Source organism: Aotus nancymaae, unplaced genomic scaffold (genome assembly GCF_030222135.1).
Source record: "Aotus nancymaae isolate 86718 unplaced genomic scaffold, 86718_ANA_hifiasm-v0.15.2.pri h1tg000027l, whole genome shotgun sequence".
Classification (NCBI taxonomy): Eukaryota; Metazoa; Chordata; class Mammalia; order Primates; family Aotidae; genus Aotus; species Aotus nancymaae.
Genome location: NW_026988440.1, coordinates 991,326 through 1,003,375, shown reverse-complemented (window position 1 = coordinate 1,003,375; position 12,050 = coordinate 991,326). Strand labels below are relative to the sequence as shown.

Sequence of the window (12,050 nt, the reverse complement as noted above, 5' to 3'; positions counted from 1 at the left end):
TCCTAGCTAAAGAAACCTCCTCTTCACCCTTAACCCCTCCACCCTCCTCCTCTTTCTTTTCCTATCCCGATGTGCCTGAGGAACTCTCCTTTCCACTGTCCCAACCCAATAATCCTCTGCCTTATGACAGACTTCAACCCCCCTCAGCTTCTCCACCTCCTAATCCCAACCTGGCCTCTCCTGTTAGTGCTCACACCCGCTCACGCTGTGCTCCTAACAATGAAGCCTCCCTCCTTTGTCCCCTCTGCAAGGTGGCTGGAGCAGAGGGCATTGTCCGAGTGCATGTTCCCTTCTCCCTCTCCTATCTATCAGTCATTGAAAAATGCCTAGGGTCTTTCTCCACCAATCCTACTGTTTACACCAAATAATTCCGCTATCTTACTCAGGCATATGACCTAACCTGGCATGACACATATGTAATCCTATCCTCCACCCTCACCCCAGATGAACATGACTGGGTCTTTACAGCAGCCTGAGCACACACTGATCAGGTACACCTAACTGACAACCAGATGCCAGTAGGCATGGCAGCGGTCCCCGAGGCCGACCCTAATAGGGACTATCAGGATGGTTGAGATGTCTGCCTCTGCCAAGACCAAATGATACAGTGCCTCCTAGCGGGCATGCAAAGCGCAGCCCAGAAGGTAGTTAATTATGACAGGTTCAGCGAAATAACTCAGGGACCTGATGAAAACCCAGCCACCTTCCTTTGCTAATTAATGAATGCTATGATCCTTCATACCCAGCTGGATCCAGCCTCCTTAGCAGGGGCTACAGTCCTAGCCACCCACTTCATTTCCCAGTCGGCGACTGATATAAGGAGGAAACTTAAAAAAGCTGAGGAGGGCCTCCAAACTCCCATATGGGACCTGGTAAACATGGCATTCAAAGTTTTTAACGGCCGAGAGGATAAGGCTGAGGCCACCTGACAGGCCTACTTATGGCAGAAGGTAGGCCTCCAAACCCGAGCTCTTGTAGCAGCCCTGAGGCCGGCCCGAAACGTCCAGTGGGGGAGGTCCATCAAAACCCTTCCAAAACACTTCAAGGGCCCAGCCCAGGTCCTGTTTCAGATGTGACCAAGAGGGACATTGGGACTGGCAGTGCCCCTGTCCTCATCCACCTCCCAGACCCTGCCCAAGCTGCAAACAGGCTGGACACTGGAAGGTTGATTGCCTGTCCCGGACCACAGGCCCACTCCCTGCACCTCTATGTGAGGAGCAGGCTGGTCTGCAGGAAGCAATCCCTTCACTTGAACTTCTCGGCCTTCTGGATGACTGACACAGTCTGGACTTGAGGACCCCCATCACCTTTGCCAAGCCCAGGGTAAAGCTGCAGGTAGCGGGTAAGTCCACTTCCTTCTTAGTGGATATGGGAGCTAACTATTCTGTATTGCCTTCCTACTCAGGGCCTAATTCTCAGTCATGGGAATTAATAGAAAGTCTTCTGCCCTAATCAAACTCATCCTTTAACCTGTGTCCTCGAAGGACACCCCTTTTCTCACTCCTTTCTAATCATACCCTCATGCCCAGTTCCCCTGTTAGGATGAGATATTCAGACTGTGGGGCCACTCTCCAACTTACTGGCACCCCATACTCAAGCCCATCTCCTGCACACTTCCTACTGCCCCTCCTAACCAACACCATGCCCCAAAAGTCATCCAGTGACTACCACCTAGTTCAGGACCTACATTTTATCAAAAAGGCAGTGGTACCCTTTCACCCTGTAGTCCCCAGCCCATACACTCTGCTATCCAACATTCCCTCCACTACCTCCATTTTTACAGTTCTTGACCTCAAAGATGCCTTCTTTACCATTCCTCTATACTCTGAGTCTTACTTTCTCTTTGAAAATCCTTCAGTCAGCCTTCATCCCACTTCTCTACTCAACTCGGCTACTTTGTTTCCTCTTCCATCCCATTCCTCTTCCCCAGCCCATTCCTGTCCTAAACTAATGGATACATTTGTTATACCTCGGAAGGGCCTGCCTAACCTTCCTCTCTCTAGCCCAGACCTTAACTTTTATGTAAATGGGAGTTCAATAGTGACAGTGGAGGGGTGATGAAAAGTGGCCAATGCAGTAGTCACAGATTCAGCCACCCTCAAGGCACATCACCTCCCCAATGGACCTACAGAATGAGGCCACCTTAACTAACCAACTCAGGCCCTCGAGATGAAGGTGACTATTAATAATGATGGTAATAATGATGAAAGTAATGGTAAAGGGCAAAGGTGGTAATGGTGATGATGCTAATGGTAGTGATGGTAAAAGTGATGATGCTGAAGGTGGTGATGATAAAGGTTGTAGTGATGACAGTGATGATAATAAGGGTGATAATGAAGGTGCAACAACCCCCAACCTTTCTCTTGGCTAACACTAGTCCAAGACATAAACTTCACTAATTGCCTTTAGGTGCCTCCCTTAACAAACCCCCCTTAGCTGCGGTTCCCTTCCAGACCAGGTTCAACCTGTCATGATCATCTATGGGACCTGACACCACTCTAATGGGGATCCCGCTGTTCAAGGCACACTTCCAAGGTCTCCTTCTTTGCTATGGAAAGGCCAACAGCTCCAGCTGCAATACAACTGCAAAAGTAAGATCCACCCTTTATGCGCCTCCAGGAGGATACTTTTGGTGTAATGGGAACCTAACCAAGATTATAAATGCCTCCCTCCCCTCCTGCTGTGTGCCCATTATTCTAGTCTCACAGTTAAAGGTATACGGGCAAGCTGAGCTCCTATCTCACCTTACGCTTCCCTCTGCTCACTGAAACAAATGAGCAGTCTTCCTCCCAATAATTGTTGGTCTCTCTCTAGCATCCTCTCTAGCAGCAGCTGGGCTAAGGAGCGGTGCCCTAGGGTACAGTATCACTTCAGCTGCTCAACTGGAAGACAAGCTCTGTGTGGCCATTGAATCATCAGCTGACTCCCTGGCCTCCCTCCAGCGACAAATCACATCACTGGCCCAGGTTCCTACAAGCTCATATGCAAGAAATTGGATGAGTGGCTGTTAACCAAATGCTGCTTCATCCCTACGTCCGATTCTCAGGCGAGTCACCAGCCAACTGACCTGTCCCCCTCACTCTGCCCCTATTCAGCAGGAAGTAGCCAGAAAGAGCGCCACCCTCTATCATCAAAAGGTCAGAATGTAAGGCCGGTCACCTAGCCAGGAGCTTGGACAGCCACCCCCAGAAGCTCATCCACCCCCCTCACACAGCCTAGCTCTCCCTTAAAAATGCTGCCAAAATGCAAACGATGTCTTGTAACTCTAGCCAATAGCAGTCAAGTCTAGTATGCAAATGAAGTCTTGTAACTTTAGCCAATAGCAGTTGTCTAGTATGCAAATGAAGTCTTGTAACTCTAGCCATAAGCAGTTGAGTCCTGTATGCAAACAAAGTCTTGTAACCCTACCCAATAGTAGTCCTACTTTGCCCACACCCTGCTCTCCCACAACCAATCGAATGCCTCCACTCCCTATAAAACCCCACATCTGAGAGGAGTCCATGCAACTTCTCCAGCCCCTCCTGTCGGACCACAGAACCTCACCCAGGAGCTGAACAAATCCTTCGCATTGGATCTTCTTGTGTTGGCTTCAGTTTCTTCATTTTAAACTCGGCAAGAACCTAACAAACCTTACAATAGGCACATAACACATGTAAATAAATACACATATGGACACACAGATAGAAGTAGATCTTATACATTTATAAAATTCTTTATTTGCCAATATTATTGTTTTATTTTTATTTTTTTGAAGATAGGGTCATCCTCTGTCACTCATACTGGAGTGCGGTGGCATGATCCTAGCTGACTGTAACCTTGAACTCCTGGGCTCAAACAATTTTCCTTCCTCAGCCTCCTGATAGCTAGTGTTGCAGAATATTGCTCCTTCATTCAACTATAACTGGGTTCTTGTCACATGACCATGAAAGAATAGGCTCATGGACACATTGAGGGGTGAGTAGAGCAGAATTTATTGGGTGAAAAGGAAATAGAAAGAAAAGGAAAAAAAGCCTCTCACAAATTGAGAGGGAGTCCTGCTGACAGAACCCCACCTCACAGATTGAATTCCAGGCCACCCCACCACAAGCTGAAGTGACCAGGCTCCTCCCTGCCTGCCAAATATGTGAATTTATGAAAGCTCCACCCCATTCTCCCAGTGTGCAGGCAGGTTGGCGATTCTCTGGTGACCCTTTTTTAATCTGTGTACACATTTGGCTAGTGTAGACACTAGGGCTCCAGGGGCTCACCACCATGCCCAGCTAATGTTTTCCTTTCTTCTGTGTAACCGGGCTGGTCTCCAACTGCTGAAGCCAAGTGATCATCCCACCTTATCTTCTAAAAGTGCTGAAATTACAGGCAAGAGCCACCATGCCTTGCCTGGCTGGCATGCAGTGGCACAATTTTGGCTCACTATAACCTCTGCCTCCTGGGTTCAAATGATTCTCCTGCCTCAGCCTCCCAAGTAACTGAGACTACAGGCACCCACCACCATGCCTGGCCAATTTTTTTAAAATTATTTTTAGTAGAGATGGGTTTCACCATGTTACCCAGGATGGTTTTGATCTCCTGACCTCATGATCTGCCCACCTCAGACTCCTAAAGTGCTGGGACTACAGGCATGAGCCACCATGCCCAGCCTATCATAGGATCTTATAAATAGATCAATTGGATTTAGATAAGTGCTTTTAATTTGGTCTGTATCTTTTAACTGGACCATTGGATTCAGGGTAGAGCCTAAACTGAATTTTGGGTTCTCAAAAAGAGAACAAGGCCTTGGGGACCTGGCCATGTAATATTTTCAGTGTGTTTTGCTACAAAAACATTCTCCCCAGGCTGGGGGGAACCAGTGCCAATCAGCCCATTTCCCAGCCATTATATACATCAAAGTCAAGTATTCTCACAATACAAAGTGATTTCTGATGCCATCCAAAGCCAAAATTAGATCATGCAATGCAAAGGAACAGAGTTTTAGATCTGGGAGGTCTTTGTCCTCTCCTGGATTTCCTCTTGGGATTCCCTGAGGAAAAAACAGCAGTTTCTCACAAAAATGAGTCTGTGGTGCCTTTTGTGTTTTTCTAAAGGGATCCCGGGCTATTTGAATTTTATTTTACTTTATTTTTTCCTTATATGGCACTAAGGTTGGTAAGAGGAAAGAGAGGCTGATAGAAACTAATAGGGAAGGCTGGGCACAGTGGCTCACTAATCCTAGAACTTTGGGAGGCCAAGGCAGGAGGATCGTGAGGTCAGGAGTTCCAGACCAGCCTGGCTAACATGGTGAAACCCCATTTCTACTGAAAATGCAAAAACTAACCAGGTGTGGTGGCATGTGTCTGTAATCCCAGCTACTCAGGAGGCTGAGGTGGGAGTATTGCTTGAACCCAGGAGGCAGAAGTTGTAGTTAGTGGAGACTACATCATTGTACTCCAGCCTGCAGCCAGGGCAACAACATGATATTCCATTTAAAAAAAAAAGAAAAAGAAAAAGAAAAAAAAAGAAAGAAATAGGGAAATAGGGAAATAGGGAAACAGAAAGTGCATGTGATTAGCAGGGGGTTTAAGAAGGGAAACATTTAGTTGACTGAGAAATGTTTATGCAGAGAGAACAGAGACCTTAAAACAATATATACACATAAAGTCCAAAATATTAAGTTTTAATTAAGTCAAGTTTTGACTATTGAGCTAAAAAAAAAGTCCTTTCAAATCTTTTATTACCAGATGTTAGCCAGGAGGAGCAGTTGAAATTCCTGCCTTTTAATCTTTTTTACCAAAAGGTATCCTCCCAAGTGCCTTAACCAAAGTTATGACTATTAGGCTACAAGGTGGGTGGCCTTTGTTGTTCTCTGATGAGATAGCAAACTGAACCATGGCAGAAGTGTTCAATTTTTTTTATTTTGTTTCAGACGAAGTCTTTCTCTTTTGCCCAGGCCGGAGTGCAGTGACATGATCTTGGCTTACTGCAACCTCTGCCTCTAGGATTCAAGAAATTCTCCTGCCTTGGCCTCCCGAGTAGCTGGGACTAAAAGCATGTGCCACCACACCAGGCTAATTTTTGTAATTTTAGTAGAAATGGGGTTTCAGCACGTTGGCCAAGATGGTCTCAATCTCTCCACTGGGAATGGGGCAGCAGGAAAGAGAAGGTGGTACTGATTTCTCTGTTGTTCCAGAGAGAAGGAAAATGTGTGTGTGTGTGTGTGTGTGTGTGTGTGTGTGTGTGTGTGTGTGTTTTCAGAATCCAGTAGACAACTTGCCAATATTGACAGGACTATGAGAGGCCAGTGTGGCATTAAGCTTTGGGATAGTAATGCAGTCTGTGAAAACCCTGCTCTTTGATCCCCACATCTGACAAAGAAAAAGATAGGCTGGTTTATCCAAATTTTATGTATAGGCCTCATCATTTCTTTCTTTTTCCTATGTATTTATTTATTTATTTATTTATTGAGTCAGAGTTTCACTCTTGCTGCCCAGACTGAACTTCAATGATGTGATCTCAGCTCACTGCAACCCTGGCTCCCAGGCTTGAGAGATTATCTGCCTCAGCCTCCTAAGTAGCTGGGATTACAGGCACCCACTACCATGTCCAGCTAATTTTTTGTATTTTTAGTAGAGACGGCATTCCACTATGTTGGCCAGGCTGATCTTGAACTCCTGACCTCAGATGATCTGCCCTCCTCAAACTCCCAAAGTGCTGGGATTACAGGTGTGAGCCACCATGGCTGAGCAAGCCTCAGTGTTTCCTGTGATCCAGAGCCTCACCACTGCCTATACAGATCTGGGCAAACAGAGAAGAGGTCTAGAAAATCATATTAAACAAGCAAAAGTCATACCTATGGGATGAACACTCTAGGCAGTGGCACCGTCTTCTGTGGCCTCTTCTGGATTGGCTATTGGAGGCATGTGAGGTCTCAAACTTCACAGGGAAATAGTTTACTTGGCACAGGATTGCTTTGATCAACACATGACAGCACAGAATGTTGTAAAATCACTTTTGCAGGTGATTGGGATTTTATCTTTATTTACTGCAGTCAAACTTGAGGAAATCTGTTTTTCACAGTTGCACCAGTGTGCAACTTTGGGACTTGTTCAGGAGATAACATTCTTACTGTGGAATGAATGAGTATGAAGGCCCCTGAGTGGTGTTTAAGTCCCCTGGCCACTGTGTCCTGGCTGAATGTGTACATGCAGGTGGCATCTCTAAATGACTTATACAAAGTGCTATTGCCACAGCATCCCCAGCAAATGTTTACAGATTGCAGGGCTTTTAGATCTCTGTGTGCTGGTTGTTGACTGCTTAGATTTTTCTTAGGATGTACTCACTGCTTCTGCCTTGTATTTCTCTTCACTTGAATTGACACAAAAGGTTTAAGAGCATCAGTGGTGTGAGAGAAAGAACTCTGTCAAGTGGATGGTTCCATTTGTCATGGTTACAAGAGAGACTGGGAGCTGAAAACTGAAGCAGTTCACAGGGGTTCCTGCTGAAGATGCACACAGCATACAGACCCACAGACACAGCTTGGATTTGCCGGACAAAGCCCAAAGATAGCCACCTTGTCTGAACAAAACAGGATTTCTCCTCTCTCCATTGAGGTCCTCACCCCTCACCACAGCAGGAAAATGCACAGCAGAGGACAGGGAACACTGTGGCCACACCAGCATTCTCCACCAAAGACAGTTGTGTGGAAGGGGCTGAACAGCTCCGTTCTGTCTACTGCAGCAGAGGTGTGTGTTAGCTTTTACAGACATGTAAATGGAAGACTGCATCTCTTCTGCAGTAGAAGTATTTCTGTGATGGCATTGCACAGGGAGAAGTGGTTTTTATTGACTGCTTAGACTTTTCTTTTCTCAGGTTCAGGAAATTCTCCTGCCTCAGCCTCTTCAGCAGCTGGGATTATAAGTGCCCACCACCACACTCAGCTGTTTTTTTGTATTTTTAATAGAGATGGGGTTTCACCATGTTGGTCAGGCTGGTGTCAAACACCTAACCTCAGGTGATCCACCAGCCTTGGCCTCCCAATGTGCTTGGATTACAGGCATGAGCCTCCCCACCTGGCCACTTAGACTTTTAAAATAAATGAGTCAAGTACATCAGCCTCCTCCAGAATACCAGTAAGTGCTTCAGATGCTGCCAAGGAGGATAACACTAGACTTGATTGGTTGTTGACACAACAGCACCAGCTTGAAGGTGAGGAGCGCAACTGTTGCTGTTGGTCTCTCCTCAGGGGATCTGCACTGTGTGGTACTAAGTGGAGCAGGTAGTTGTGAGCAAAAGTTTTTTGTGATTCAGAGCCCACAGCTGGGGCTGCTCCTCTCACACTATCTGCTGACAATGCAGAATGCCTTTTACAAATGCTTGTTTTATAAGTGCTGCTATCCTTTTTTTTTTTTTTTTTTTTTTTTTTTTTTTTTTTTTGGAGGTGGAGTCTTGCTTTGTCACTGAGGCTGGAGTGCAGTGGCACAATCTTGGCTCACTGCAACCTCCACCTGCTGAGTTCAAGCAATTCTCCTGCCTCAGTCTCTTCAGCCCCCCTCGATGGCACTGGTGTGGAAGTTATTTCCACATTCAATAGGATTCTTAGGTATAATTTCTTTCCTAGGTCTGGCTAAAGGTCATAAATAATCTGTAATCAGCATTATTTAATACTCTTTTCACCCTTACCCATATCTTATTGTAAAGAATAAATGGGACCAGGCGTGCTGGCTCACGCCTGTAATCCCAGCACTTTGGGAGGCTGAGGCGGGTGGATCACGAGGTCAAGAGATCGAGACCATGCTGGTCAACATGGTGAAACCCCATCTCTACTAAAAATACAAAAAATTAGCTGGGCACAGTGGCGCATGCCTGTAATCCCAGCTACTCAGGAGGCTGAGGCAGGAGAATTGCCTGAACCCAGGAGGCGGAGGTTGCGGTGAGCCGAGATCACGCCATTACACTCCAGCCTGGGTAACAAGAGCGAAACTCCGTCTCAAAAAAAAAAAAAAAAAAAAAAGAATAAATGGGCCAGGCACAGTGGCTCATGTCTGTAATCCCACCACTTTGGGAGGCTGGAGGTAGGTGAATCACCAGGTCAGGAGTTCGAAACCAGCCTAGTCAATGTGGTGAAACCTCATTTCTTCTAAAAATACAAAAATTAGCTGGGCATGGTAGTGAACACCTGTAATCACAGCTACTCAGGAGGTTGAGACAGGAGAATCATTTGAACAAAGGAGGTGGAGGTTGCAGTGAGCTGAGATCAGGACATTGCACTCCAGCCTGGGCAACAGAGTGAGACTCCATCTAAAAAAAAATTAATTTTGTTTGGAGAATTTGTTAATGTAGTGACCTAAAGCTATGATTTTAAGAAAAAAATGCACAGTAAATTTCTATGTAGCTGAAGGGCATGGTGTCAGTATACGGTCTGTTCCCTGGCCATTGATGGAACCATTAAGTGCCCTACTAATGGTCACTGTCCACCTGAAGGCCTAATGTGTACAGCTCCTATCATTGTTATTATTATTTTGAGGCAGAGTCTTGCTCTGTCACAGTGAAGTGCAATTATGCAATCTCAGGTTACTGCAACCACCGCCTCCCAAGTTCAAGTGATTCTCCTGCCTCAGCCTCCTGAGTAACTGGGATTACAAGCATTGCATCACATTTTGTTGGATATTATTGAGGTGGTGGCCTTATTAAGTCTTGTGTTTCCCTTTTAACAATGCTTCAGTGTCTGTGGCTACATACAAGGGAGGTTGAATGAATAAATAAATGACATGTATTTCTTTTTAAAGCTATACCTTTGGATTAGGGCAAACTCTAGGATATTTGAGTGAATTCCCTGAGGAATGTGAACACTGTAAACAGGTGAGTGCATTATTCTCTACTTCCCTCTCCCCACAGAGCAGTTGTTCACCATAATCCACTGTGACCCCTGCACTAGGAAGCACACCACTCAGCACCTGCCCCTCCACCCACACTTCTCTTCTATCCTACCCCTGCCTCAGCACAGCAGATCCTCAGAATACAAAAAGTGAACTTACCTTCCTGTTCTCTGTTTCTTTGTTTGTTTCATTTTGTTTTGTTTTGAGACAGAGTTTTGCTCTTGTTGCCCAGGCAATGGCACAATCTTGGCTCACCACACCTCCTCTGCCCAGGTTCAAGTGATTCTCTTGCCTCAGCTTCCTGAGTAACTGGGATTACAGGTGCCTGCCACCAAGCCAGACTAATTTTAGTAATTTTTTTTGAGATAGGGTTTCATCATGTTAGTCAGGATGATCTCCAACTCCTGACCTCAGATGATCTTCCCACCTCAGCCACCGAAAGTGCTGAGATTACAGGCATGAGCACCGTGCCTGGCCCCCATGTTCTCTTAATAGTTTGTAATATCTGGCTGAGCACAATGGCTCATATCTGTAATCCCAGCACTTTGGGAGGCCCAGGTGGACAGATAACCTGAGGTCGGGAGTTCGAGACCAGCCTGACCAACATGGAGAAACCTCGTGTCTACTAAAAATACAAAATTAACCAGGCTTGATGGTGTGTGCCTGTAATCCCACATACTTGGAAGGGTGAGGCAGGAGAATTGCTTGAACCTGGGAGGCGGAGGTTGTGGTGAGCCGAGATCTGCCATTGCACTCCAACTAGGGAAAGAAGAGCAAACCTCTGTCTCAAAAAAAAAAAGATAGTTTGTAATACCTTAGCACAGCTTCAAGGAAAGCATGTGAGAACAATAACTTATAGAGCAAGACATCTATTTAGAGTGAGTGAGTCACAGGGAAGATCTGGGAGGGAAACACAGTAACCCTCTCATTTCCAGAAAAGGAAGGTTGATCCAGGGACAGGGACCCCAGACCTGGATAGTGAGATTATGTGGAAGGGGTTCTGAAGTATTAAAGGAATGAGTCCCTCTCCCTACATCCTCCCTGTGCTATGCTTGGGAGGAGGCACAGTTCATCAGCTGCACAGCTGGGGGAAGAGAAGTCAGGATCCAGAGACAAGGGAGCTGAGAACAATCTGTGTCTTGCTGGTCTGCACAAGGCAGCTCTCAAACTGTGGAGAACACTGCAATGACCAGATTCAGCTCAACCACTCTCAGCCTCGACACCCTGAGCATTATGGGCAGCCCATCGCCATCCCCTACCTTCAAATCCAGTGATCCCCTACAGCACAAAGCTGCTCCCCAGTCAACTCCTGTGGGGATCGCTCCAGCGTAGAGACCCCTAAGTGTCTCCGCCATAATGGAGTTTGAGCCCAGACACATTTCTCCCCTCCTGGACGCAGTCGAGCTAAGGGAAAGAAGGAAGTGCAAGAAGCTTGATTTTGCAGAAGTTTTCTGTTCACTGATCTAACAGTTTGGCTGGGTGAAGGCTGTGTGGTTTCACTGCACATGCTATTTCTTGAAGTTTCTGCTCTGGGCTTGTTTTATGACTCCGTTACCAGGTACTCACTGAAGCTTGTGACTATTCATATGACATTTGAAATTGTTACCTCTAAGATTTATACCTTGATTTGACCATTGTAAAATTGATCTTGTTTCTGTGTTTCTGATTATCAGATAAGTAGAAAAGGTCACCTGTTTGTTTTATGACTTCTTGATCAATCTTTATGACAGTTGATTGTATGCTTCTCCTTTTACTAGTTTTAACTTGAACCCTAGGCTTGTAATGTTGTGATTTTCTCTTCTCCTTTGTTGTAGTTACCTCACTAAGTAACCTGATGTCAGTCACTGCAGGCTAAAGGGTATATAATGAGACCCTGTGCACAAAATAAATCACTGACTTGGGCAATCCTCGTCAGCCCTCCAGACCCCTAAACTTTCCTGTCGTTCTTTTCTTCTGCGCACTCTCTCTTCCAGGTATTGGGACCCTCTTGCTGGTCAAGAGACCCCCGGCAGACGTGCCGATCTCACGGACCACAACAAACTCCTATTGACATTGGGCCCAAAGGATCACATTTCAGGAAGCTGTGAACACCACATCAGTGTCAGGGACCCTGTCATGACCTGGAGAATGATAATAAAGAGGACTCAGCAGAGCCTGCAGGAGTAGACTGTATTTGAGGCAGGACCATGGGATGGGTGAGGA

At 46.1% G+C, this 12,050-nt stretch overlaps 1 pseudogene; it reads left to right on the top strand.

Annotated features, from left to right (window-relative positions):
• Positions 1 to 2,200: 2,200 nt before the first annotated feature.
• LOC135276608 (G1/S-specific cyclin-E1-like) lies at positions 2,201 to 11,935 on the top strand (annotated as a pseudogene).
• Positions 11,936 to 12,050: the final 115 nt, after the last annotated feature.